At 45.7% G+C, this 27,635-nt stretch overlaps 1 long non-coding RNA gene across 1 annotated transcript; it reads right to left on the reverse strand.

The window, feature by feature from the left end:
- Window positions 1-16,334: 16,334 nt before the first annotated feature.
- On the reverse strand, window positions 16,335-20,794 carry LOC142038536 (uncharacterized). The gene is made up of 5 exons (XR_012652589.1): window positions 20,764-20,794; window positions 19,678-19,776; window positions 18,690-18,762; window positions 18,025-18,118; window positions 16,335-16,365 (listed from the first exon to the last, which is right to left on the reverse strand). It is a non-coding gene; the product is annotated as an uncharacterized LOC142038536 (long non-coding RNA).
- Between the last annotated feature and the right edge of the window lie 6,841 nt (window positions 20,795-27,635).

A 27,635-nucleotide genomic window follows, 5' to 3' on the forward strand; every position in this document is an offset into this window, starting at 1 on the left:
TCTCCCACCTCTCCATGCTCCTCCCAGGGGACTGCTGATCAAAGCCACTAGAGCAAAACATGCAACTCTGATGGGATATAAAATGTGGGTGATCATGCCATGAACCCTGGTATCTTCCTGACAGGTACACTGCACATTAAGCACATCAGGATCTATACGTCTGCTGTCACGATGTGGTTTTACCACGTATTTTTATTTCCTTAGTACCTGAATGGCAGCTTTAGAAATCAAATTACAGTCTGAGTGCTACAGGCTGCAGCCCCCTGACTGAGCCACTAAATCAGACTAATTGAAACAACAAATATGCCTGAATAGCAGTTCCTTAAGAAAATGTTGCCCTTACAACATGCTGCCTTTACTTCTAACATAACTTGACTGGACTTACTGACTGCTTGGTATTTCTGCTACTGCAGATTCTAAGAAATATGAAACGAGTTTCAAAGAGGTCAGAATGTGACTTTGTGTCCAAGTGAGGCACAAAGACATTCAGAGATACTAAATGGAGCAGAGGGAACTGCAGAAAACTAAAGGTTGCTAGTTCATACCGACAGAGATCAGTCCTTGGTGCTAATCCACCTTCTCGTGAACAGGTACCACCACACTGTATATGTTGCCCAGGCTGTTACTTCACCTACCTCCCCCTCCACTAATACACATTTTTGAGGGGATGCTCTTAGAAGGACCAAAGGTTGAAATGGTATATCCTCCTTCAGTGCAGTGGGAGGTACATGCTTGCAGGGCCATCTGGGAGGAAAATACTCTTATGCTATACAGGCAATGGACATTTTGCATAAAAGCAAGATGCCTTCACATTCCCAAAGAAATTCAGCTAAAAAGAATCACTACCAAAAACTGGAGAGAATTTAGATGCTTGGAACAAATTTACATTGCTAAAAATGGGGAATTGGTAGAGAAAGAGGTTAAGGCTATCAGAAGTACCCTTCATTTCTGAAAGTACAGAAGTGTATGTATTCAACAAGAAATCCACTTCTCAAAAAGACTCTCATTCCATGTTCAAAAACCTATGGTGAGATCTGAGAAGAAATTGAGGTTTATGCCTATATCATCTGGAATGAACATTTACATTCTATGAAGAAAAGAAATGGCATTTTTCAGATGCAAGCCCTGTGAGGCAAGTAACAAATAAGATATATTTGACAGAGGAAGAAAAGCATACTCACAAACCTAATGTTTTTTCTAGCCCCAAATGGCTGCAATCTGCCTCTAAAACCCTCTTTCAGGCTGACACTTGCTTCACGATCTGTTAGTTTTGTCTAAACCATCTTTTCAAATGGTAGTCCAGCTTTTTCCTTCTGACCTTTAGCCCACTCACCAGATATCAGGTAGCACTCATCTGGTCCTCTGGGGTTGTCATCGCAGTATCCACAGTGAGCCACTACTTCTCACGCTGCCAGGTCATGCTAGGAAGTAATACTTTTGGAGAAGGCAGCATAGGGGAAGACAAGGAATAGTATTACTGACATGCTTTTGATGTTTACTACTGCTGTTAATGTGTGTTTTTACTAAAGAGCAGAGCTCATGTATTATGCTTAGCTTAAAAAGAAAGCTGTAAAAAGTACCAGTGAAAGACATCAGGAAGAAAAACCTCACATAACACTCCTATTTTCTTATGCTCTCTCTTTTTCTTTTTTTTTTTTTTAAGTATTGCGTCCAATTTCTGGCAAATGTCGTAGTCCATGGGGTATGGTGCCTCCAGAAGACTCCCAAAGTACACACTGTGCACGGGCTCCTGCTGCAGGAAGTGAGCAGTGAGAACTCTGACACTGAGCAAGGCAAATACCTCACTGTGAGCAATTTCCAAACCAGAAAGATGAAGAAGTTAGTCTTGTTCCTGGCTACAGTCCTGACACATGAAAAGTTTTACTAATTTTCAGTTGATGCAGGTGAACGATGCCACGTTAGAAATGACAAAGCTAAGAAATCTTGCACTTCACCTAAAAATGACAGGTATGATGTATGTAAAGAAGGACTAAGCACAGAAAGCTCTGTGATTCTCTCACCTGAATAGCTTATTTGCAGTGTTGAAAGGCTAACTGAACTCAGATAAGAGATCAGTGTGGACAAAATCCCCATTTGGAGTATTTCGTGGGCCCAGGGTGGGTGGGGTGACACTGCAGCAGAAGGTAAGCAAACCACAGCCTGAAAGATAAATGGCTATTAATTAATTATAAGTTGTACACCAACTTATGCAGTGCTAGGAACTTAATTAACTCCACCCCCCCCCCAAGCTACAAGCAGACTCTTGAAATTGGGCAGTGTCAGCACTTACAGTGGGCATCTTCCCTCTGACCAAAGGAACCCATTATTAAATGTACGGGGAAACAACAGACAGCAAAAGGGATGGTCTGAAAAATTAGCAGCATGTATACTTGTGTTGAAAAGCCTTGTTCACATTAAAAGAACACCTTCAGCAGGGAATGAAGATTTTAAAAAAAACAAAACAAAACAAAACAAAACAAAACAGGGAAGCCTGCACAGGATGCTAAGTAAACCTGAATAAAGCACACCCATCCTAAAGCTCATCTCCCATATCAAATTTTTAGGTGGAGTATAGCAGATGCTAGCAGAAGGGGTGAAAAGGCTTGCAGCTCTGTGAAAGGTAAGAGGAAATGCAGAACTGACAGCAAGCAGACACTCATGAGTCACCAGAGAACAGGGAAAAAATGCAACCCTTTGTGATTACAGTTAAGTACAAATAAATATGTAGGAAAAGAACAGTTTCTATTTCCTGCAAGGAGTAAAGTTTGGGGGGAAATGGCCTATGCCAAATATTTTTCTCTGCTGGAGGCATCAGCAGGGTTCTGACAGGCACGTTAGGAAAACAGACCATACGTTTGTGCATATTCAACAGCCCCTATGGGAGACATAATTTTCTCAGGCTGCCGTTTGGGTTGTGTTTGGCACTTGAACTGTTTCATGGGCTTTGATAGCCTAGGATCTGGGTAGATGATGTTTTATTCTGAGGGAAAAGAGTAGAAGCACATGACCAGAAGCTCTGATCGGCTTTTGAAAGACCCAGACCAGCAGAGCTCAACCAACAAAACTCCTTTGTAATGGAAATGCCATACCTAGGCATGAAATTAGACAAGCAATGTGTACAAGCAGATTACAATAAGATTGAAGTCATCCCCAGTATTCCTGCCCCAGCAGAAAATGATGCAAAGTTAAGATACCTTTGAGTAGTGAACTGTCTAGCCAATTTAGCTGCCCAAGCAATCAATGATGGATCTTTATGTGCAGGAGTGTTCAGTAGACCTAACATACAGATCTTCACAGGGAAACTGAAAGGAGCTAATTAATAGCCCCAGATAAACAGAATTAAGTGCAAAACTGGACATAGATCTTTACAGACTGGTGCTGACTGAGCTGAATGCTCTCCTTGCACTCTCACTAGCGCTTATGACCCTAGTGAGGCATAAAGATTAATGCTTATACGAAAAAGCATTTGCTTTCCACTTTTTGTAAAGCACTTGTAGGCTGTCTACTTGAATGTTTTGTTTGGTTTCAATTAGAGATAGTATTAGTCTTTACTTACAGTCTTAGCTGGGTGTAGTTTTGCTCTCCCCGTCCCATTCCAGAAGAGCCTAAAGTGACACCTTTCTATCCTCACCGCTACGATTGCTAGGAAGTGAATTCGATAAGTCACTCTGTTTACACTCCAAATTGACCAGTTCTATTCACATCAGCGGGGCTGCCCTGTTTGCAATGCAGTTTGAAACCCTCCAGTGCCCTGAACTCCAGAGAAGTAATGACTGTTATTCAGAGTTAACACACAAATCACAGGGCAGGTGGGAGATGTTGAAAAGTCATGCAAATTCTCTTTGTTCCCAGGAGCCGCAGCATAAGTGGCCTCATAGGAGCTTAAGGAGGAGTTTCAAGGCTATCCTTGAACATGAGATGCTTCCTGGGGCATCACAAATGCCAAAGAAACTTAACTGTTTTGCTAATTACTACTGCTGTAGTGTGCAAAGGGGACACCAAAGAGTAGAGCCTCTGCCATGAAGGCAAACACTTCAGTAAGCTGAATACACTAAACAGCCCAAAATAATCAAGCTGCACAGGCCAGGTCGGTGTGTAAGTAATGAGTCTCTGAAGATGTGTACGCTGAGACAACACCTAGAGGGGCAGCATCTTCCTATTTGACTCCACTCGCTTTCTTAATTAAGCTTCTGTAATCATAGAGCAATAGGAAAAAGCTGGCTCCCTTTGGAGAAATATCACTGCAGTGCAGAAGTGGATAATGTGCATTTTCCACCAAGGCCTATCTAATAGTAGGAAGGGGACCCCAACCCTCACTATATACCCACAGAAGGTAAGGGCAATGTACTAGGGTTCATTTGGCCTTTTCTAGAAAAGGTAAAAAGATGTGAATTTACTTTGAGGACTGGGACTGCACATGCTGTTTTGCAGTCATGCACAGGGTACCTACCAGCACAGATGGGCAGGCCGCTGGAAGCAGCTACTGCCCTCCTCCACCGGACCAGTTTATTTTGACCCAAATATTTTAGGAAGAAATCTCAGTCAGTCTTGCCAGCAGGTCAGCAGGAAGGTCTGTCTGGGAAGACATACCCCCAAATGCCTTTGAGAAGGCACAGAAAGAAGTTAAACACTGAAAATTAAGTGTCTGCCGTGCATAGGCAGCTCCTGCAGCAGGGAAAGATGAGAGCAGGTTTTTCAGGATCATGACTTTGGACTGAGGTGCCTGAATTCTGTGCAAATTTCACTTCAGACATCTGCTTGGATCTAGCCTTAAATCTCCCTTTATTCCTGTGGAGAACTGCAATACTTCCATGGTGTTTCACAGTGTCACTGTTAAACTCGGTAATCCCTCTTCAAGACCTAGGGGTGGAAGGTCCTGCACAAAAAAAGCTTTTATTTTATAGCTAAAAGTAAGGTAAAAGAGGACATCAAATAACAGAGTCAGCCTAAAGGCACTGAGAGGATTCAGAGAGATGTAATATGCTTGAGAAAGGTAAATCTTGGGCTCGAGGGCTGCAGCTGATCTTGGGCCCCTCACCTCAGTGGACACAGCTGCCTTGGTGCTGCACAGCTACATGTGTTGTTCTTCGAGCAAGGTCTCTTGGCTCCAGTTTCTCTGAGGTGCCATTCTATATGGAAGCTAAAGATCATTAAAATCTTCCAGAGGACAACCATGAGATCCAGCCAACATTCCTCCCTTCAATAAATAAAACAGTTTCTAGCTTAGGCGGCTCTGTGAATTATTGCAGAGCACATAATAGTCCCTATATTTGCCTACACAATCACTGCGCTCCCCAGATCTAACTCATTACTGTGCTTAGCGAAGCGCTTTGAACTGCCTCAAGCATGAAAAGCACCATATAAGAACAAATTTTATTCTCATAAAAAGGTATTAAGGCAAGTTAGAGGCACTATTGACTCACATGATATGTTATAATTGGCAAATGTTCACAAAGGCAAAATCCAGCTTTGTGCATCAAGCTGGAGGGTACCTGTGTGCACACCGAGTCTGTCTGAGTGCATCCTCTCCTCTGCCCTGCAGCGCTCCCAGCTCCCACAGACAAGCTGGCTGGTTGAGAGCCCCAACTTCCTAAACACAGCCCTTTCACTTAGGATGAGAAGCGGGACTCTGCTTGACCTGATTTTAAAGGGAGACATGAACCCTGCTGGGTAGTAGCTGGCATTATCCAGCTGCACCTCGGTCTTTCCTGACCCATCATTCCCCCACAATCATTTCTGTCACCATCGCAACACAACCCGACACCCCCAAGGATCACAACTGCGTCCCTGCACCTTAACTGGAGCATGTGCCACCCTTTCCACCCCTGTCAACGCCACTCCACTGTGACCTGCAGCACCCTCTGTTGCTCCCTTCTCGGAGTTCACCCAGCTCACCCTCCCTACCAGGACTATTCCTTTCCCATTTCAGCTACTGTCTTCCCAAAAGCTATGGGGGCACCACCATTATGGCAGTCTGTCCTGGTCTGGACTCTCATTCCCTGCTTGTTAGTCTTGCCAAATTTGTTTATTTCCAAAATATTATCTGTGAAACAGAGGGACGCTGTAGGTATAGAACTGAGATAGCTGAAGCCCTTCTTCCTAGGAATAGGTAGAACTCAAATAGCTTCTAGTGACCCAGAAGCCCTGGAAAATAAAATAATATTTGGAAGTGTCAGGTCATTAATCTACAAGAAAGTCTTTCTAGCAGTGCTGTGCTTAAGGATGTTATCAGAGAAGCCAGGAATGTTCTTGGGGTTGGAGGGTAGTGGGCAGAACATTTTTTGCAGGCCCACACAAAAATGTTGGGTTGTCCCAAGCCAATGTCATGTCCCAGAAGGACACCAGAGTCAGCACTTTCACTGCTGTAATTACCAGCAACCGAGATAAATACATTAAATATTAATGGGAATATTGAGAAATAACAAAAACTAATATAGAAACCACAATGGTATGTGCTCGCAGGCACATGTGCATGCACGTGTGTGCAGTCTGTCCAATGGACTCGTGATCATCCAAGATCCTGGCTCACAAGCTACATTCAATCCCTGAAACTTTCCACTGTCTTGAATTCCTTCCGTAAAAAGGAAGTCTCATGGCCCATTTTAAAGCTCTAACAGCTTCATTTTTACTAGAAAGCACACTACTTTTCAGGAGGTTTGAGCTCAGTTTCTCTTCTGAACTAACAGGTATTTGGAAAGCTGCAGAGATTGTGCGATCATTCTGGGAGAGAAAACTGTGTTCCCCCATGATACGCTTTGTGCTCACAAACCTGCCTTGAAGACTCATGGTCCATCATGCAGCCTTAAGTCTTAAGAGCAGGTGATGGAAAGAGTGAGCGGAAACCTCCGAAAACCTGAAGTGCTCAAGGCTTCCTATGCTATGGAACTGAGGAAGGGGGAAAGCACGTGCAGTGGCACCTTCTCCAAAGGCTGCACACTGAGATCCCAAATCACTTCTTATTCCAGCACTCAGGAACTCAGTGGAGTCAGTGCCTTGGGATTTAACTCGCAACAAACCTACACATAAACAATCCGCATGTAGGGAGACACCTGCAAGAATCTGACCATGAGATGCAACACAGGGCCCACTGCAGCAGCCATGTCGAGGGTCAACATTTCTAAAGAAAGGATCTGGTGCATGCAGTATCTCTATGGTCAAGCATACAGGAAACATTGCTTGAGAGCTTTTGCTTCAAGTGTGCGCTAAAAGGTTTTTTGTATTTCTCAATCTGGTTAAATTTTCTTGGCTGCCCTCCACTCTGCCCACAAAGTGCTGCTGGAAAAGGAGGAAACTCTTACTCGCATGCACAAAGATTGGGAGTTTTCTTCCTCCACACAGTGATGAATTGTTCAATGGAAGTTTAATCCAACAGGTCCCTTGCTGTGTGTCCAGCAGCCTGGTCACCACTTCTTTCGCTGAGCACAAATCCAGCGGAGTGAGCTTGGTGTTAGTAAATAGGAAGAGACCTGGTCTGATGATGTGCTCACATAGCTTCATTTTTAGATCTTTCCTGATGGAAGAAATTGAGAACCAAAGATGTTCCACCAAACCTACTTATCCAATTACTGGAGCACTTTGAAAGTGTGATATGGATCAGTCTAACACCCCAAGCTTCTCCCAGAAGAGAATATGAGTGTGCAGACACTGCACTTTTGGGAAGCATCAAGAACCAGACAGATTAGCTTTGTGGCTTTTGTTAGTTGGTTCTGACTTGCTTTTGACTACTTGCCTGCTCACTATTAACACCCCATGGTGCAGTTGTGTTTGACATCCCTATAACAAACCCTGATTTATATGGCCTCACACAATTCCTCCTCCTTTGTGTGGCCTTGAGAACAGCATAAGAGGCATATTAAAATGGAACCCATTTAAATCAGTCACTACCAAAGGAGCAGACATCTTCAAAGAGCATTATCTTTGTGAATCAGACTTCACCCTTCCTGAATAATCAGGTTTTTTTAATGAAATGTAGCTTTGGGGTTTGGCAGAAGCAGACAAATACTCTAGTGAGCAGACTTAAAAAAAAGGTGAAAGCATTACTGAGATTCACAGAGCTACAGAATAAAAGAGAGAAAAGATTCAGAGAAAAATCAAATGTGCTACATTCATCACTCAATCATTCAATTACAAGTATTTGAGCAGCTGTCCAGTGAAAGGAATTCAAGCTCCCTATTTTACAGCACATCTCTGAACATCTCTGATGCTTTTCTACATGGCAATGCAGCAGATGAGCTGTACTCCTTTCTATACCCACTGCCCATAGCAAATCTGCAAACCACTGTCATTGATGCTCACTAATGTAGGATCCATGTCATAATATACTCTGCCTCCAAAGCATGTCCACTACTTAATGCACTGCTTGCTTTAGGAATGTGGTTTTTCTTTGGTATGATGTGAACACAACGATTATGTGCTGCATGTGCCAAATAGGCAGGGCTGGGTGGGGAAAGAGAAGGCAGGCTTCAGCTCAGAAATGACAGTACCTATTTTTGGCTCCTGAAACCAAGCTGTGCTGCTCCCACTCTGTTCTGATGATCCAACACGTATCATTCTAGATGTCGTCAATCCCAAGCAGTCACAACAGTTTGGGGTGCTGGGCTTCAGCATCCTGGGGGAGGGAAGATAAGGAGCAATTTTTCTGAAGTCTGTGGCAGGAACAAAGTTTATCATGGTAACTGTTATTTTATTATTAATATTTAGATGAGGTTATTTTTCAGTCTGAACATATCACTACAAGACAGGAGATACATACCTGGCTCTTCCCTCTCTGACAACCCTCCACCAGAATGCAGCAGAACGTTCCCTTCCCTGAAACATCTACCTGTTGGACAACCATGGTGATTTTTCAAGATCTGGTTAAACACATTGCAGGACCAAATGCCCTTTTGCTCCCTGCTGCCTGGGACACATAGAATATGGTCTAACTGGAGTAAATTCAGGTCCCAAGTCTGTTTTCCATAACTACAGTGTTTACTGGGGGTTGCAGAGTATTTTCAAAACACTCCCAAGTGCTACAGTCCCCACTTCCCTTAGAGATCTGGCCTGCAAGCAGTTTACCACACATCTGCTTTGCAGTAAGAACTCTCTGCATGCTTTTAACACCTACAACCAGTGTAAGATAGGGTTGGCTTAGCCCTCCCCCAACAGGCCCCCAGTGATAACTTATTCACGTACCAGAACTCTCAGACAGCACAAGCCAAAGTCTCTGCTCATATCACCTGCTGTAGGTACCTTCGGGAGGTTGTCACAGCCTCCCCTCTTCATGGCTTTGCAGGAAGGCAGTGCAGGGCAGCCCTGTGAAGGAGAGAGTCCAAATTCTCCCTTGAAACTCAACACTTTTAACCTGGGCACCTCTCTTCATGGCTGAAGGGGCTCCCCACAGCCACACCACCTTCTCCCTCCTGCCACCAGCAGCCTGTTCCTGCCTGGCACCATCCACTCAGTCCTTTTCATACAACTGTTAGTGGAATGGTGAGACAAATCCAAACGGGAAACTGTTTAGGATATGGCCCCACAGCTATCTGCACAGACAGGGAAGACAAGGCGGAGGGTGAAGAAGAGCAGCTTACCTTGGCACTGCTGCCAGAAGAAGCTGCTGCAGAACACAGCCTAACTTGGGCATCTCTGATGGGCAGCACCTAGCGCAGCCGGAGCCATGCCAGCACTCTTCGGGAAAGCAAGGAACCAAAACGCAGTCTTGTAGGTCTTCCGCTCACCTACATGTGGGAACATTTTTTCTTTCTTCAGCTGCATTTCTTCATTACATTATCCTGCAGTATACTGTGCTATCAAGTAATTAGAAACGCATACATAACAGTTTCTCAAAACACCAGAGCATTTATCTTTAGAAATGTAACAGTGAAAGAAAATGACACCATATAGACACCGTAAAAAGAAAAGGTTCACTATATTTAAAAAAAAAGTTACATTCTTGACCAAGGAACAAACCAGTATGAATAATCACAATCCCATTTTGCAGCCATATAACTCTTTTTATCTTTTTCTCTCCCAAACATCTGGAGAATATGAACAGACGTCTGAATCCTTTACATGAGAAAAGCTTAACCTAGCATTGAGAGAAAATATGCAGCCAATGATCTGAAAAGACAGAGCGAGTTCAAACCTGAGTTAACGGTCCCTGATCTTGGACGGAGGTTGGCAGAGCTCACCTTCTCTCAGGACCAGCCCCATCCTTGGTTACTGCCAACCGTACAGCCTGCGAGTGCTGCAGCTCAATTCTTTTAAGCAAAGGTTGGCTGAAGGAGCACAGCACCATTTTATTTAATCATGGTAGAATTTTGGTATCCACAGGAAAAAATCCTGGAACCGGAGTATATTTTCATGATCAGTGACTACAGAGTAGTATAAAATGTCTGCACTTCTTTCCATTCCAGCCTGTGCCTTTGAAGTCATGGTAACAGCTTTTGGATTCGAATCCTCTGATGAGACTCCTTGATTTATTAGGTAAAACATCTGGAAAAAATGAAGACTTGTGGCAGCGTAAATCCTCCAGAAGGAGTGGAGAGAGGTTTCATCTGAACAGTACTCCTGTCAAAAAGCAAGGAAACCTGAGCCCTGGCGACTAGCTTAAGGTTGCTCCGAGGTTGAAAAGCTCCAGCTCAGAATGGGCCTGTTCACGTTTCACCCACTGGCCCAGAAACCAGCATACAGACTTGGCGGAGGCTGTGAGCAGAGAGAGGAATGTACATCAGCTAACAGCCCTCGGTGCTGGGACCATGCCATAGCTAACTAAATGATTTTCATACGCTCTTGCAGCTTGAACATCGGTAGCAATTCTGCCCTTGACATTAATAAGGTAGCTCCTGTTATAAATCACTGCATACTGTGGGAGCAGTATGAAATGTAAAATACCTGCCTCTCTCCCTCAAAGAGAAAGGCAACAGCGAAATACAGATGGGCCAGAAATACATAGCTCAGGTCACCTATGCTGCATTGCTGTGATGAAGAGGGGTGTCAGGGTGACTTTCCCATTCCCCAATTAGAACAGCCTATGTGAGTAAAGGAATGTTGGCTTCAGCAGGAGAAGAAAATTACCAGCCTTGGATAGCACTGATTTAAAAGGAATAAAACCTGTACAGGTAACGAACAAGGAGACCGGCATTTTATGAAGCAGATTTCTTCATTTATTTGGAATCAGCCCTGAAGTAAGGCAAAAAAAAGAGAGAAGAAAGGGAATAGCAGGAACAGCTTGCTGTGCTTTGGCGTTACTGCTAATGGCTTCTTCTATGAAATGTGTGTGCAGGGGCACATGTGTGTGAGCATGTGCATCTGTGCATATCTGTGTAAGAGATCTGTTAGATGAGGGCAAAGCTAGAAATCATGGAGGTACTTGACTCAGAATTATTTACTTTCTGCCTCCTCCATACAACAACCCATGTTCCAAATTTCAGAGCTCACGCTCTGGGGAAAATCCCCAGAGAGCCATCTTTTGACAGTTATTTTCCCATTTAAATCCCCCTTCCAGCAATTTGAATAATACAGTTCAAACACTAGCCCGAGTGCCAATGTTCTTTTTGGAGGGGGTGTAGGACCAGCGGAGCAGGGGGAGTTTGGGGAGTATTTTTTTAATCAGATAAATTATTGCTGGGAAACCAGCCACTTCTCTCCATTCAATTTATACTCTATGGGGAATCCATCTAATACCCCTTCTCTTAGTGTGAAGCAGGACCAGCGAGATGCTGTATCAAACCAGGGAGGAACACAAAAGATGGGATGGAGTGCAGGGAACGAACAAACAACAGGAGGAAGGGGCTATGCAAAAGCCATTGGACAAGAAGAAAAGCCAGAGAGACATGTATACACCTCCTCAGACAAGGGAGGAAAGGAGAAAATGTTTTTGCTCGTTTCTCTGCTGGCAAATTGGAGCAGGCTCAAGCGTGTGCAGTGTGGGCTGGGAGTGGGATGAGATGGCTCTGAGCTTCAGGGCTGACGTAAGGAGCTTTTCACCTGCAGGGAGATGGCACGGCTCCAGGCAGGTCTGTAGCTGCGCGGTTTGGAGGTTCCTATCAGGCACTGCTTGAGTTTGCAAAATGAGTTTAGTGATTTCACACCGGTTCCCAGTGGAACTGGGAACGTGCCAGTTCACCTCACCATTGTAACTGGAACTGGTTATGCTTTGCCGGCCGGCTGAGAGAAGCCAAGGACTGGGAACAGAGACAGCTCCCAGCACATTGGGTTTCAGACATCCTTGCAGGGCAGCATGTCTGGGAAGCTTGCCTTGCTGTCTGGGCATACCTTTTATTCTTGTTTGTATTACTCGAACACCTAAGGCCCCAACCAAGACAAGGCTCCATTGTGCTGAGGCATTGTACGTACACGCAGCGAGAGACGGGCCGTGTCCTGAAGAGCTCTTAGTCTAACCAGGGAGACAATTAGAGGTGGGGAGTGGAAACAGGTGCACAGAGAAGGGAAACGATTTCCTCAAGCTGGCCGAGTGAGTCAGTGTCCAAACCAAAACCAGAACCCGGTGCCCCATACCAGGCCACAGCACTTGCTTCTCTTTCATGTGCTACCACCAATTTAGTCTGTAGGCTTCCCACTCCAGCACTTCTCAGCAACTATAAATGCATATAGAGTTTTTAAAGAATTACAGGGTAATGGCACCTTAAAGGGTGTCATGGCACACTTTTCTGGGCTTTTATTCTTCTTTGTAACGAAGAATTAAAAGCTTTAGTGGGAGAGTTGGCAGTAAGCTCAGGAGACAAGGAGACTTCTGAGGAAGATTTCCCAGGTTCTGGGAGTGAGTACAGTACAAATAATGGTGGAAAATAAAGGAATTGACTCAACAGGGGGCAAAGGGGAACAAGTGGAAGGGTAACTCTGCTCTGGAAAGCTGCAAGAAGAATAGGACACACAAAGCGGAAAAGAGAAATAAGGCGAAAAAAAAATGCAGACGTGTGTAGTCTGCATTTCAGATAGCTTTCTTTTGACAGCCTGACTGTCAAAAAACTACTGAGCACCCATTCTCAGGGAATCAGGCCTTACTCAGAGTCCAGTTATTTTTGGCCTAAAACAAACAAAAGAGATTCTTTTAATTCAGAGCTCATTTCCGTCTGCCATAACAGGCTATGGGCTTTTGCCAGTCCCCCCTGATTTTCTGTCTCCAAATCTAAGCTGTGTGAAGGTGTTGTTCCTGATACTACAGCTTGCTTTCCCAGACAAAATTAATGCTTAAAGCAACACTGATCTAAACACATAATTAAAATCCCCTCTAGCCCACCTACCAAATAAACTTATTTTCAGACTTCAATTAACCTCCAAGGTTATTACTTGGAATTACAGATCTCCCTAGAAATGCCAGAACTACTTGTGCTGGGATGAAGTTCTCCAAGTGTCAGGTTATGGGGATTGTCTTAACCTGTAGTGGTTCTTGTCCAGCTGAGGCATTCTCAGGAAAAAAATTAGTAACTTTTTGGCATTTTCTCCCTTTCTAAGAAATGGGGGAAGTGTTATCTCTCCCTCCCCATAATTTTTTCTTGTATTTTGAGTCCCCAGACATATGTACTTTATCAAAGCACTGCCCATTTCAGAGGCTTTATCCAGCACTGGATGAACTCTGGTGGTAGGTATATTCAAGCTGCTTTGTGCATTTAGTCATCCCTAAATGTCTTTTGGGAATCTGTTCCAGATTCTAATCGTTTTACATTGAGACTCAAGGACTCAGTAATCTCCCTCCTCCCAATCCCCAAGAAAAAAAGAAACACCAACCTTTCAACCCTAGATCAAGCACAAACCTCTCTAAAACCCCAACCTGGAGCCATCTTTCATAGGTCTCTTTTCTCCGTGACTCTTGCACACCACAGGATCTGCAGTAGTCTTCCTGTCCAAGGAAAAAAAACACAACATGAATCAGGAGCTCTTCTTGACAGGAACAAGGTGGAGAGGCTGCTCTTTGCCAGCAGGTACACATTAAATTGCTGTTTAAGCCTCTCCAACATTTCTGGAGACTCACTGGGCTGTGGAGTTTTGGGCTGCTCCATTATTCCACGTTGGTTATCATCTTTCATTTCTTTTACACCTGCTACCATGTGGTTTATAGAAATCTCTCTGTACTCCATAAACTATTGAAGTGAGCCTCCTTATTCTGATTTCTTTCTTTTCCTGCCCCTCTTCATTCATTTCCTGGCTCTAAAGCTAAGCAACCAAATCCCCCTGGGTTCACTGTTAAGCAAAGGGTGGCTAGAAATGGCAGGAGAAAGGGTCCTGCCCAAGCATGAAAGAAAAGTAAGGAGGAATCCCCAGCCCTCTAATGGGGGAAGACACCTGCCTGCTTGCTTCACTCTTAGGCTCTATTACACAGAAGGTAAGGAAAGGACAAGAAAACACAGAATTTGTACAGTCAGGGATCTGTGTCCCTTCAGGAAACAGTACACATGCTGCTTCTTGGGGGCAGCTAGATGTACTCAGAGGTTTGTCAACACCCAGACCAAAGGCCCTGACAGGTTATGTCAGCACTAGGCTTTTCTTCCCATTTCCCTTGCGACTGTCCCTTTGGTGCGCCTGGGGGAGCAGACACGATCGGACAGACAAACCGGCTACCCACACTTCACATATGAGGCTTATGTACCCTGGTTCTCTTCACCGTCACTCCGCTAGTGGAACATGTTCAGCAACAAGCAGATCCCTGAGAAGCTGAAGTACCCCAGCCGGGTTATTAGGGAATTAGATCCCACAGATCACCTTCCCCCCTGCCCTTCCCCGCAACATTCCTGCTCACTTCCATGTCCTGTATATGCTTGGCTGGGCGAAGGGCAGCACACGCTAGCTCGGAGCAGCACGTGTGCTGCCTGGCCAGCTGGCTCCTGCTGCTGCTTCTCCGAACGGATGCATGGCTGAGGTTTCTTCCACCAGTGGGGACTCTACTTTGGGTTTTTTTTTTTTCCTCAGTCCAGCTGCAAACCTTCAGGTAACTTGTGGGAATTTTGTTATCAAAGAAGTTACAACTGATTGACTGACAGTTTCAGAAGTAATTCAAGGGGAGGGAAGAATAACAGAGAAACAGTAGGATACCTCTTTAGAAACCAAGACTAAAATGCTAGCACAAAAGGGCTGCTGGAAATCTTGTTTTCATCACCCACAAATTCTCTGATGCTGGAAAATGTACCCCCCTTTCCCATATTCTCCAATTCACTTCAAGTTCTAACATGAACAGCTTCTGCTGGGAATAGCTGACTGTGCCAGAATATGACAGTTGCTGTTCCTACACTGTCCTTCCCTCCCCAGATTATCACATTTCAGCCCAGAAAATGGAAGTTCCTCAGTGTTTACTAACCATTCTGCTCCTTTCCACTCCGCAAGGACCTCTGTGGGAGAGCCAGATCTCTGCTGTTTACGAGCCCATCTGCTTCTGTTGCTTTTCTTCACCTGAAGTTAGAACGCTCTGTTCAGGATATTGCTCGTGGCTGTGTTGGGAACTGCAAAGAGCAGATGAGGATTTCAGGTGGTAAGCAAGCAGCATGAAGAGAAGAATACAAATCTGTTCTCATCTAAAAAGCCCTAAAAATAATTTAAAAAAAAAAAAGAAAAAGATGAAAGAGGAAATTCCAAAAAGCCAACAACGGTTTCAGCAGCACAACCATTCCAAGGAGAGTTTTTCCCACATATTTATGAGAATTTGAACATTTAGAACCAGAAGGGAAAAAGCACAAGCGCTCCAATGACTGTTTCTCTGAAATTAAACTGATCCCTCTCGTCTCTGCATTTTAAAGTCTCTATAGGTAGAGCTACAAGACTCTACTTTGCCCAAACCTGTACTGCTGCTGTGAGCTGTTCAGTCTACATTAGAGAGCTCGCCATGTAGTTTAACTCAAGGCCACATGTTTCCAGGAGTAAGGGAGGACCCTTGGGAGTCAGAAAGAGATTAGAAATGTCTGTCTGCCCCTAAAGCCTTCAGCAGGGTGCCCAGAGACTACCCTCAAAACCAGAGCTGCTGTCCTTCCAGCCTAAGCCTGCAAGCATTGCTGCAGGAGGGACCAGAGGGGGCTCTCCCGAGTCTCATGCATTTAAATACTCTCCGTATCCCAGTATGCTGCTAGTCAGCTAAGCACACTGTGCGACATGCCTGGGCAGGCTGCTGCAGACATCCACAGGCTCTGCGAGAGGCAGCTGTGTGGATGGGAGGTAGACAGGCTGAGAAGCACACTGTGCTCACACACGCTGGCCAAGATGGAGTGAATACCTACGAGACCCGTGGCTCCGTTGGGCCACAGCCGCTGTGCGTGGCTCAGCTGGTGGAAAGGGGCTGCACCGCTATGTCTGGGCACTGCCTCAGCCGACGGGGGTCAGCAGACTGTGACAACCACTCTCTGCTCCCAGCTGCAGGCTTCCAGTTCACAGCATTGGTGCCTGGTTTGGAAGAGAAAACAGAAATCGTTGCTGTTCCTGGGCCCTTCTGAGAGTTAGTGAAAATTAGAAGAGCCCAAAGAGAGAAGCTGAACTGCCTCCGTCCAGAAAACATAGGTGGCCAAAGTATCTTTGCTCCAGCCCTTTCTGCATTTTACACCTAGAATTGTTAATTCAGGCCAAGAAGTAGCTAAAGAAAGGGACCAGCAGCAGCAGCATTTGGAATGGTCTCTGTGCCGTGCTGTTAGCTTTCGGAGGGTCAGCCTGTCCACAGAGACACTTGCCATTCCGTGTGGCAGAGCAGATGTAGCATTTTACAGAACAAACATACACTGACAGTTCACACATTGTGTATGGACAAAGACTAAGAAGGAGCGGTAAGTACTGGAAGGTGGAGAAGATGCAACATCTCAGGAAGGAATAGCCCACTACAGGTTCCTTCTAACTGTCCCTCTGTGCCATCAGATCACAGTTTATCTGCTGCACCAGTTCATGGCCAGAAATTTGCCCAGTTTAGAGAGCAACATGATGTGCCAGTTGGCAGCTTCCTGGCCCTTGCCCTACCAGCTCAGCACAACTTGCCCAGATCACATCCCAAGTCTTGAGGCTATTGAGAAGAGAGGCTGCAAGCTCCCGGGAAGGGAGGAGCTTGCCAAAGCAGCCACTCTGCTCAGATGTGCAACCTGCGGAGAACATTTCCTTGCCTCTGCAACACCAACATTCCTCCCCAAAAGATGTGTGGGTTTGGACTACTTCTTTTTGAGGACTTCACAGTAATTGAGCCCAGGGCAGAGCGAGATCTGAAGACCTCAGACCTGCTCAACGGTACAAAATCAAATTCTGGCTCAGCTTCCCATGGCTTATACCCTGCACCTGAGAACTGCAAGTGCTTCGTTCCCAAGCTCCAGCAGAGCTCAGCTCTTTGGTGGGCACTAAAGCAAACTGCTTGATTTACAAAGACACATTTAGAAAGCATATTGGTGCTAGCAAGGTGCTGGGATGTTCTGAAAACCTCGTCTTTAGGGTGAGTGGAGAAAGACTGAAATTAGACTTTGCAAAAGGTTCCTGTTTCGTTCACTCCAAGGGAATCTTCTCTTTCAGCCTAAATGTTCTTCAGAATAGCTATGTGTAACACCCAGGCAGGAAACAGTGCCTTTAGCAATGCTGCAGCTCTCAGGGCCTGGACCAGGACCTCTGAAGCACACATGCTCTTCATTAATGCTAATCCAGGAGCAGAAATGATCCGAGAGCAAAACCTCCAAGAGGATTAAGTACACAGATACTGCCTCATCAAGCTGTGATGCAGGGAGGGATCCAACCTGAACTTCCTCCAAAACACGCAGTCAGATCTGGTTGCTCTGGTTTGGACCCAACTCTGGCAAGATGGAAAGCGGTTCAGCGAGATGTTGAAAGAGAGGAGCAGAAAGAAAGGAAAACAGTCAACTCCCTCTTCCCCCTGCAAAAAAAAGCAGTGTTTCACTTCTGGGGCTGCGAGTGTGCACAATAAACTTGTCTCCCTTCCCTCACTCCAGCTTACATTGTTCGCTTTCCTGCAAATTGTTTCCACATTCTGTATAAATAACCCCAGTGCCAGCGAGGGGGAGGGGAAGAGCGCAGGGGCGCACGGAGAAGGGGTGGGAGGAAATCAAATGGCTTTGTTACTTTTGAAAAAGAAGGTGGAGGATGCCGAGAAGCTGTTTTGAGCTGGAGCCTTGGCAGACCGAGCAGAGAGTTGCCATCGAGCTTGCATTCAGACCTGGAGGAAGAAGAGTAAACAAGGGGGAGATTATATATAATTATAGACAATCATGTTGCCAGGGATAAACAGGAATCAAAAGCACGGAGGCACTGAAGTCTGGCACATCCCCAAGCACAGAACAGAAGCCAGCCAGTGAGAGGCAATGTGGCTGGAAAGCGCTTCCCTTTGGGCCTGTTTTCAGTTAGCTCAGGGGCTAGGGTTTTTTCCCTCTCTTTTTGGCTTGAGGCATTCACCCATAAAGAGAGGAGCCCATCCAATGGGAAACAGAAGCCAAACTGAAGTCAGCAGAATCCTTGTCTGCGACATTAATAGATTACTCTGTGAGAAACGTCAGAAACATTTGGAAGAGATACAGCCCGCTTAGGTCAGCAAAAACAACAGGAATTTCTGAACAAAAATGGTGTTAGAAACGCTCCAGAAGCCGTGCCTGCGTGTCCTGCAGGCAGATTCTCCTTGGCAGGATGCAAAGGGTGAGCTGCAGCTAAGGGCGGCACCTGGGTCCTGCTCACAGCTCCCGTGGATCCAAGGTTTGTGACAAAAAGGTGTTGGGGCCCCTCGGCTGCCTTACCTGCCCCCAGTGTGCGTGGCACTGAGCCCGTCTGGGAGAGCCGTCCGTTTGGCATCGCCCTCTCTTCGATTTGCTGCAAATCAAAGGCAAAAGGATGAGCCACCAGCCTATACCATGGGACACCCCTGTGCTCCCTCCCACCTGTCTCTGCATCTGCAGAGGGAATAAGCGGGAATCCGAGCATGATGGGACCCTCCCTCTGCCACCTGCCCACTCGGCGGTGGGTGCCAAGGGAGGCGCGGGAGGTCTCGCCACACAGCGGGACAGCGATCCCCACCACCGCCTGCCTGCCTTTGCCGGGGAGCAGCAGGGGCAAGCAACGGGGTGCCCCGTTTGTTCTGCCTTGCTGCCAGAATTGCACCCCCCCGGCAGACCAGCCACAGCTTTGCTTTTGCAGATCCTGGGAGAGGGAAGAAAAAAGACTCTGTAGGCAGCAGCGGAGATGGCTCCGGCCATAGTCAAACGAGCAGGCTCTGATGCTACAAGTGCTGTAGCTGACACCAGGGATGCTGAGCTGCCTCTGCGCAGCAATCCCTGAGTGCTTAATGGTGCCGGCAAAGGGGCAAGGAGGGGGAAATGATGAAGAAACAAAGCCAAGAAGCACAACTAAACTAAAGGCAGATGGCCCATAAGGGTTGTGTTGTTTTTTTTTAAAGGAGGACTTGAGGGGATTTAAAAATGAAAAAGAAAAGAAGCCTCGTTTGTCCTTCTTTTCCTTTCCTTGAAGGCTCTGGAGAGTTAGAGGGAAGGCGATATCATGACAAACAAAGGACGGCAACCTCAGACGGTGACAGAAGGAGGATTGTTTAGCAAGGCAGTGTAAAAAGCTCTCTCCCAGGCACTATTTTAAATCCAAATAGCTTACAGCCCGCTGAATTCTTAAGCCATTTTCCTGATCTCTCAGCTGTTCTTCATTGAGAATGCAAGCCGATATTTCAAAGCAAAAAAGCAGAGAGGAAAAATAAATATATGTAAGAAATAACCAAACCTGTGTTTAGAATCTGCGTAACAGCACAGGAAGCAGGGCATGCTCACAGGTTCTTCCACCTTCTCCCTTTCAGTACAGGTACTCTAAATGTCCTTTCTCCTAAGGGAAGAAAATGGATTTTTAAAGGGAAATGGCATTTACTCTATGAGAACGGTGTCACACTTTGGTGAATGATATTCCCTGGCTGTATGAGTATAGTATTTTGTGTATTTTCTGTGAATTCATCATTGTGGGTGTTTTTCCTCCAGGATTTCTTATACTGGCAAATCCTTCACCAGTGGTGGGTGCCTCTGTGTGTACATAGATGCATGTTTATAAGTGCAAGATCTCTCTACTGGCCCTGTGGAAACTGTTCCGGTATCACAGACAAGGTCAATCTAAGCATAAAACAGGAGTCATGTTCATCTCAAAACTGCTGGAAATAATAGATCAGAAAGAGCAGAGAGCATGGAATTGGAAAAAAGACAATAATGGGTTAAAAAAGGCCTCTGGGGTCCAAGTCTTATCTGCTATAAATTTACATTGACTCTGTGAGGTAATATTTAAGCAATCTACTCCCATGCCAAGTTACAGCAGCTACTTCCACATATCCCAGATGTTAGTGTACAGAACCAAGAATAAAAAGAAGATACCAGAACAATATCAAAAAAAAGCTGATCGTGTCCTTTAAACACATGCCCATGTGCCATGCTGGACAGAAACACTGTCAGAACTTTAGTAATATGGTGAGAGAGTACAAGTGAGCCAGACTGACAGATCTGGACAGATTATATCCGCTTTACTTTCTCTTTCATTTATACGTGACTAAGAAGGGAAAAGGATACAGAGCGCTTGTGCCGATGTTCTGTCAAAAATGAAAGGAGGGTACTGGTCTCCTGCAAGTGCAGATGAACATCAATTACAAAACCCTCATAAAGGCATAAAACACAGTCCCTCAGTGTTATTAGAAAGCAAGAACTAAAAGTTTATCAAGATGGAAAGAGCAGATCCTCAAGGGAGAATGGATTTCATAAGCAATCAGCAAAACCTTCTCCAGGCACCTCAGTGTGACTTGCAAGGCAGTGAGAAAATCAAAAGAGGTACTACCTAAAGAGAAACATACAGCGAGAGTTCCCAGCAGGCATCTTAGAAAAAGCCCTCAGTGGGATAAAGTGTCAATCCTTTCTTGCCTCTTCCTGCTTTCCTGAAAAAGAAGGGAAAAAAAGATGGGGGAGGGATGTATGATGTTTGTATTACTGCTTATTTTTGCCTTGCAAAACATATTTGTATGTGTTGGAGGAAAGGTTTCCCTCAGCTTGTCACAAAATCTCTGCAGTTAGGTATGTTAGTTGGCCATCTCATCTTAGGACAGGCTTAAGGCAGGAATATCAGACTGACACATCAGTACAGAGGTGCATCCCCAGAGCTCTCCAGGAACCCAGGGCTGGAACAGCAGCTGCTGAAGGTCGGCAGAGGCGAAACTCAACTGCATTTCACTTCTGGTAATCCCATTTTGGATATTGGAACTTGGCCATGGGGAATGAAAACATGACTAAAGCATTTCTTTATTCCAAGTCTGTCTGGCTGCCGAAGCAATGCTTTGGAGCGCTGGCCTGCAAGTCCCACTTCTGGCAAATCCAACAATTGAAGGGACACTGAGTAATGAGATTTTTTCCCCCAGCTCTGCGCTGGTGTTGCTGGAAATCCTTGTATTCCCAGCCTTAGAGACCACTATCATTTCCTAAAATGTCCAAGTGTGTAAGCAACTGCTCAGAGGCAGTTGAGAGAGAGGGAGGACTTCTCATAGGTCAGAGTTAAGACCACTGGCTAGAGGGAGACTTGGGGGAAGAACTGCACCCACCATCAACTCCACCCTTAATCACCAGGGACCTCTCTCAAAGTCGCCATCTCCCTGCTTAGATGCTCAGGGGGCAGATGTATAAAAATGTGCTTCCCCCTTTGCTGTTCCTCACACCTCTGATGTTGCTGTCATCCCTTATGCATCCACTTTTGAAATAAATATTTCCATTGCTTATGAAAGAACTCACGGCATTGACGGAGATGGATGAGAGCAGCCCTCCAGGCCAGAACTGCTGGGCACAGGCACCTTCCAATATGCTGTCTGTAATGAATGCAGCAGGGGGAATGCAACATTTTGTTTAATGGAAAAAAAACCTGCTTCAAGCTTCTGAAGGGCTGTTATAAGCTGTGGCACAATGAAACTCAAGACATAAGCCTCTTTATATTTCATAATACACGTTACAGATTTTTTCCTGCAGAGAAACTTCAATGAACACCTTGTTTTGTTTAAATCTTTTGCTGCAAATATTGATTATTCATTGAAAATCTAAACCGCAAAGATCTGACCAAATGATTTTACAAAAAGTTCAGATTTCTGCACCAAAGCAGACATTTCCAAAAAGTTACAACCATTTTGCTGTATAGCAATTATTAGCAGAAAATCAACTCCGATGGTAAGGTTTTAATTAGCCCATACAAATATGTATGCAAATGTACATCACTGCATTTCAGATGAAACTACTTGCCCCCTAAACCAAAAATGCATCTACAATAGAAGCTACAGAAAAGTAGCAAGCAAAAGTACTCTGATTTTAGCATATAATAAATGCAGATTAATTAAGTCAATTTATCTCATCCTGTCACACCAGGTTTCCCAAACTGTCCAGAAAAAAGCCTCCCACAACAACACACTTCAAGAGCTGTGACATCCAAGCCATGTCTGCTGAAGAGGTGCCATTCCCTGAGTTTACTATTAAATTGCTTTCTCAGAGAGAAGATATACCAGTTAATCTGACTCAAATGTGTATTTTTATAACTGATGCAACATGAAGGTATCGTCGTCTAAAACGTGTATTTGTACTTCTATAAAATATCAGATCACCTCCTGAATACTGGCTATACTGCATATCTGATTGGCTTTTATTCTCCACATTGGAGAGGGGATGGGAGGGGAGGTGAAGCAGCCATCAGAAGGGGATTGAGATGCACACGAGACAGAAGGAAGGCGAACAGAAAGAAGGAAGATCAATTAACGATCTGATCCCGGTGAGAAAACAAGTACAAATGTGGTCCCTAAAGTTGAGACCGTCGGATGCAGCGAGGAGCCTGATCGATAGATGTTAGCGATGGCGTGGGGAGGAATGCAGCGCTGTGTGGCAGGAGCCCAGCGCCGGGTTACAGCGGACAGGGCAAAAGTCCCCAGATTACAATAAAGCAGCTTGAAGGTGACAGATTTCATTGTTGAAGGTGATAAAATTCCACGTGGCGTGCTGCAAAACAAGGGCTGGAGCTCAGCCCACAGAAAGGGAGGCAGTGCCCCAGACAATGCGGTGGGAGGTTTCCCCTCCTCTCCTTGCCCTTGGAAATCGGCAGAGAAGCACTCAAGTGCCCGAGGTGGGTGACAGGTTTCCCCTTGCCTGACACATGGCAGGCAGAGCTGCCGCTCGTGAACTGAACCTGTGGGGTGGAATTGCAACGGCGCTGCCGCAGAGCAGCATCTCCCGTGGGTGGGCACTACAGCGCATGACACACAGCGGGAAAAAGTAAGGGCTGTCGCCTGTAGAGACAGTCCTGCAGCAGGCAGGATCCTGCAGGATGTGTGTCAGCGTGAGCAAATTGGTCACGGCACCTTCCTCTGTCCGTGCTTTGTTTAACTGGTCTCCCCCAATTTGCTAAGAAGATCTCTGATGAGGGTCACACCAGCACAGGCCCATCATGAACAAGGTGTCCCAAAAGCTTCGTGCTTTGTTTTCCAAACCCCTGATGTTGTTACACAGGCAAAACACCCATCCAGCAAAAGTCTGACCTTCACTGCCTTTAACTCATGCCCACTTTGCTGCAAACGCTTTGTGGAAGGGTTCAGTAAGGACAGGTATCGTCTCTTTTGGTCTAACAGAGGTTCAGCTTGGTCTGGATGCTGCCCCCAATCAGACTGCTTGAAATGCAGGAAAGACTCGGCAGCAGAGATGTGAAAGCAACAGGAAAATCAAAGCCTGAGACTAAACTAGCAATTAGACCAGCCTTGGAATATATTTAAGTCAAATCAATCCATACAAGTATTTCAGTCACGGTGTGCTCATGCCCACACTTCTGCCCCCCTCCCTTCCTTCCTCTCCCGCAACCCAGGGCTGAGATCCAGCATTACTGTCTGCTTCATCAGAATATGCAAGAAGTGTAGTGACAACACGTCTCCTAAGATGCTTTATCAGTTTTGCAAAGTCCCAGTTCATCCTCCTCTTGTGGATCTATTTACATATTGATGTATTTATTCGACTGTCTCCACCAGGCATGCCCCATGAGATTAAACTATTTTATTTACAAAGACATTGGGGTTGCAGCTTCTAACAATTAAGTCAGCCAAGATATAACTTTGCATGTGCTTTCAGATTGATGTGCAAACAGACAAACAGGCCTCGTCAGTGATTCAGGAGCAGCCAGGGGGGAGGACTGGTTAAACCCCATCTATATAAACCAGTCAATAGCTGCTGCAACTGGGAAAAATGAATTGGGGTGGTGGAAGGCACAAACATGCAGAAGGGAAAGATAATGAGCCAGCAGAAGGAGTGATGGATAAAACCTGGGGGAGAAACTTTGCCAACAGGGCTCACCTTAAAAGGTTGGTGCTTCACAGGAACTTGCAGGCTCTTGGGAGTTGCCCCTGCTCCATCTCACCCATCAAAGTCACCTATTAAAAAAGAGCAAAGCTGTTCCTCACTGAGTGGTGCACTTGCAGGAAAAGGAGGATGGGAGGAGAAGAAATACCTTGTGAGATCAAAGTCAGCAAAAGGTCGTTTAAGAGAGGCAAACCGCAGCCCTGCCGCTGACGTGATGCTCCAGGAAAGGTGCTAAAGCACTTTCCAGAGAGCTTTTCCCTGGGCAGATCTTAGTGGAACATCTTTCATCCTTCTTCTCTCCGTTAGCATCTGATCAGTCTGCAGCCATCAACACTCTCTTCTCCAGACCCTCTCCCTTCTCATTCACACTCGGTGGTATCTCTGAGGAGGAAACATCAAGATGACACTTGTACACTGATGTCATTTACAGTGTGCCAGGCTCCAGATGAGGGGGAACACATCATCACAGGGGAATGACATACTGGGTTCTGCTTAAAGCCCCACAATTCCTGCCCTGGCCCCCTGCAGCCATCACACCTAAACCCTGGCGCTCGCCCAACCCGTCGGCAGCGCTGGATCACACTTAAAACAGCTTTAATCCAAGCGCAGGGCTGCCTGCAGGGATCTGCAATAGACACCTACAGGTGTACAAATCTGTAGCATGTGTGCCTGTTGGTTTCTCTGCCTTCCACCAGATGAAGTATGTCCATCAAAGCATTTTAGGCTCCCTTAAAAACAAGAGCTGAAAAGTCACCTGTGTATTTAGACCAGTATAAATCTGGCACGCTATTGCCTCTTCCTGACAGCGATCCCATCCGGCGCCAGCATTCTTCTTAGCATCTCTGACATTTCAAAACTATATTTAGAGACCTGGATGGGAATTTAATTTTGAAGTTTTCTACCGAACACTTTTATATAAATATTCTGCACCAGCTGCCTATGGGTCTATTGGTGCGTAGCAAGCCTGTGCCATTGCCTTTAATTAAACGGGCAGAGGCAGACCAAGGAAAGAGCACTAAATAGTAGTCTAACCATCTTAAAAGTCGGTGCTTGTCTCCCTATTAATTCTCACCCTGATCTTTTGCATAGCACTATCGCCAGGCTAATTAATCACAGGTGCAAGCTCAAGCATTAATTGCAACAATGAATCATTTTTTTCTGTCTGTGCCTGGCCATTTCTAGCCTATAGGAATGCAGCTACTCCCGTTACTTTTATAATTATTATAAATATAGAGCCAGCAACTTGCACTACATTTTGTAGGCATTAAAAAAGACATGGTATTTGGCCCGAAGCATTAACAATCTGGTGCATATTCAGGGGAGTGATGAATGCATCTCACTGACAGTCTGAAAATGCGTTTCCTGAATCATTTTAATTCAGGAAACTTTATGCAGGTGTTAGGTAAAGCACAGGTTTTAGGAATCCAGTGTCTGCAGCTCTCCTGGTCAACATGCTTCGACAGGTCTTGGCCACTCATGGCTTGTCAGGACTTCCAAGGCACGCGGCAGTCTCCAGTTCACACTGCCCAGCCTGTCTCTTCCCTACTGGAAAATTATACAAGATACAAGACAGGATGACTCTCAAGCGCAGATGGTTGGGGGAAAAAAGCTCTGTAACCTCTGTGCCTCCAGGCTTAGACTCAGCTTGTGCGAGATCGATGGAAAGTCTCGATGTCTGGATGAAAAGAAGGGATGCTGTGAACCTTCGATGGTGAGGCACATGCCGGAGACTCTCGGTGCAGCTGGAGCTGTCAGGCAGACGCTCTTGGGTCTGAGCCCAGGTGAAGAGGCCGTGGGCTCCAGGGGCTCAGAGGACAGACAGTCACTTTTCAAGACATGGGTCCTGCCTTGCCAGGGCAGGCAGAGGCGCAGGCAGGAGGCAGCACGGGGGAGTCGACGCCGCTGTAGCCTTTGCTGAAGGGAATTGGGAGCCATCCACCCCGGTGCTGGGTGAGCCAGTACCTCCTCCTGGCATGGGCACAGGGATGGAAACGTGTCTCAATGTACTGCACAAGGGGCAAGAAAAACTGCTGACGGTGCTGTTCTGAGAGATTAGATTATAAATGTATTAAATGACTAACGTGCATTATGCGTCCTTCCCAGACCAAACCACCTGCATGCACAATGCGTGGCTATGATGTGGGGTTGACAGGTTCAGGCAAATGGTTCAGGACTAATTTTCAGTGTCAGACTGGCAGAATGCACTCCAGGCAGAGGCTTTTGATGCTGGGGAAGACAAAGCTAAAGCTACGAAAACAGCGCTTTTTAGGGAGAAAACGAAAGCTAAAATTTGAACAGCTATAAAAACACAATTTGTCATCCAAACTACAGTAAATATTCCCTTTTTTGCTAGTACAGAGGCTGTGGAGAAGAAGTGGCTGAAGGAGAGCTCAAGGTGAGTGCCCGTTATTTACTGCTGCTGATGAATAAGCAAATCCCCACATTGTGTTTTCCTACAGGACAGCAAAAGCTCCGGACTGCTTAACAGTCTGGTTAGTTGTTATTTTTTCCCCTCCTGGGGTGCGTTTTACATGCTGTTCCAGTGAAACGCGGTACCACTATTAATTGTTCGCAAACACATAAAACACATGGTATTCTCCTTTGCCACCACTGCAGTCCCAGCAGATCAAATGGGGGAGAGCTGGTAAAGTCACCTACCAAGAGAGAGGTTGGGAGAATAATGCAAAAAAGATCCAAAAGGATTTGTGGGGGTTTTGTTGGTTTGTTGTTTTTTTTTTAAAATATAATATACTTCTCTCTGCCTGTTTAAAAGCATAGGCTTGTTTGAACTTCCTAGGGAAGTCGGGAGCATTGAAGAGAAATTGGCAGGCTCCAATCTGGCTGCTTTTCCTTATTATGAGAAAATACACTCTCGTCTCCTTGTCTAAGGGTATGAATTCTTCATCTCATATTGTGTTTGCACAGAAGCGTGAAATGTATCCTGAACATTGGTCTTCGTCCACACTTCACAATGCGAGAACAACGAGGGCAGTGAGACATGCAATGAGAATGGGGACGCCACAAAAGTGGGGGAGCGGGTGGCCGCTTCTGTTCCAAGGCCTGGACTCTGGCGCTGCATTCACCATATCCATCGCATTTAAAAGGAAAACCCAAGGCATGTATTTCCTCTGAGATGCTTGGGGGCCCTGGTTTGTGAGCTGTCGTCCCTGTGGGAAGCTCCTGCCTCCCTTTCCGTAAATGTTCCCCCTGCTGCCGCTGAATCACCATATAATCTGGAGACCCGTGGGAAGGGAATTAAATGGTGGTTATCACGCTGCCATGTTCTGCTCACTTTATTTGTTTTAAATGACCATGAAAGCAAAGGGGGGAAAAAGAAAACACACA

This window comes from Buteo buteo, chromosome 13, assembly GCF_964188355.1.
Source record: "Buteo buteo chromosome 13, bButBut1.hap1.1, whole genome shotgun sequence".
Classification (NCBI taxonomy): domain Eukaryota; kingdom Metazoa; phylum Chordata; class Aves; order Accipitriformes; family Accipitridae; genus Buteo; species Buteo buteo.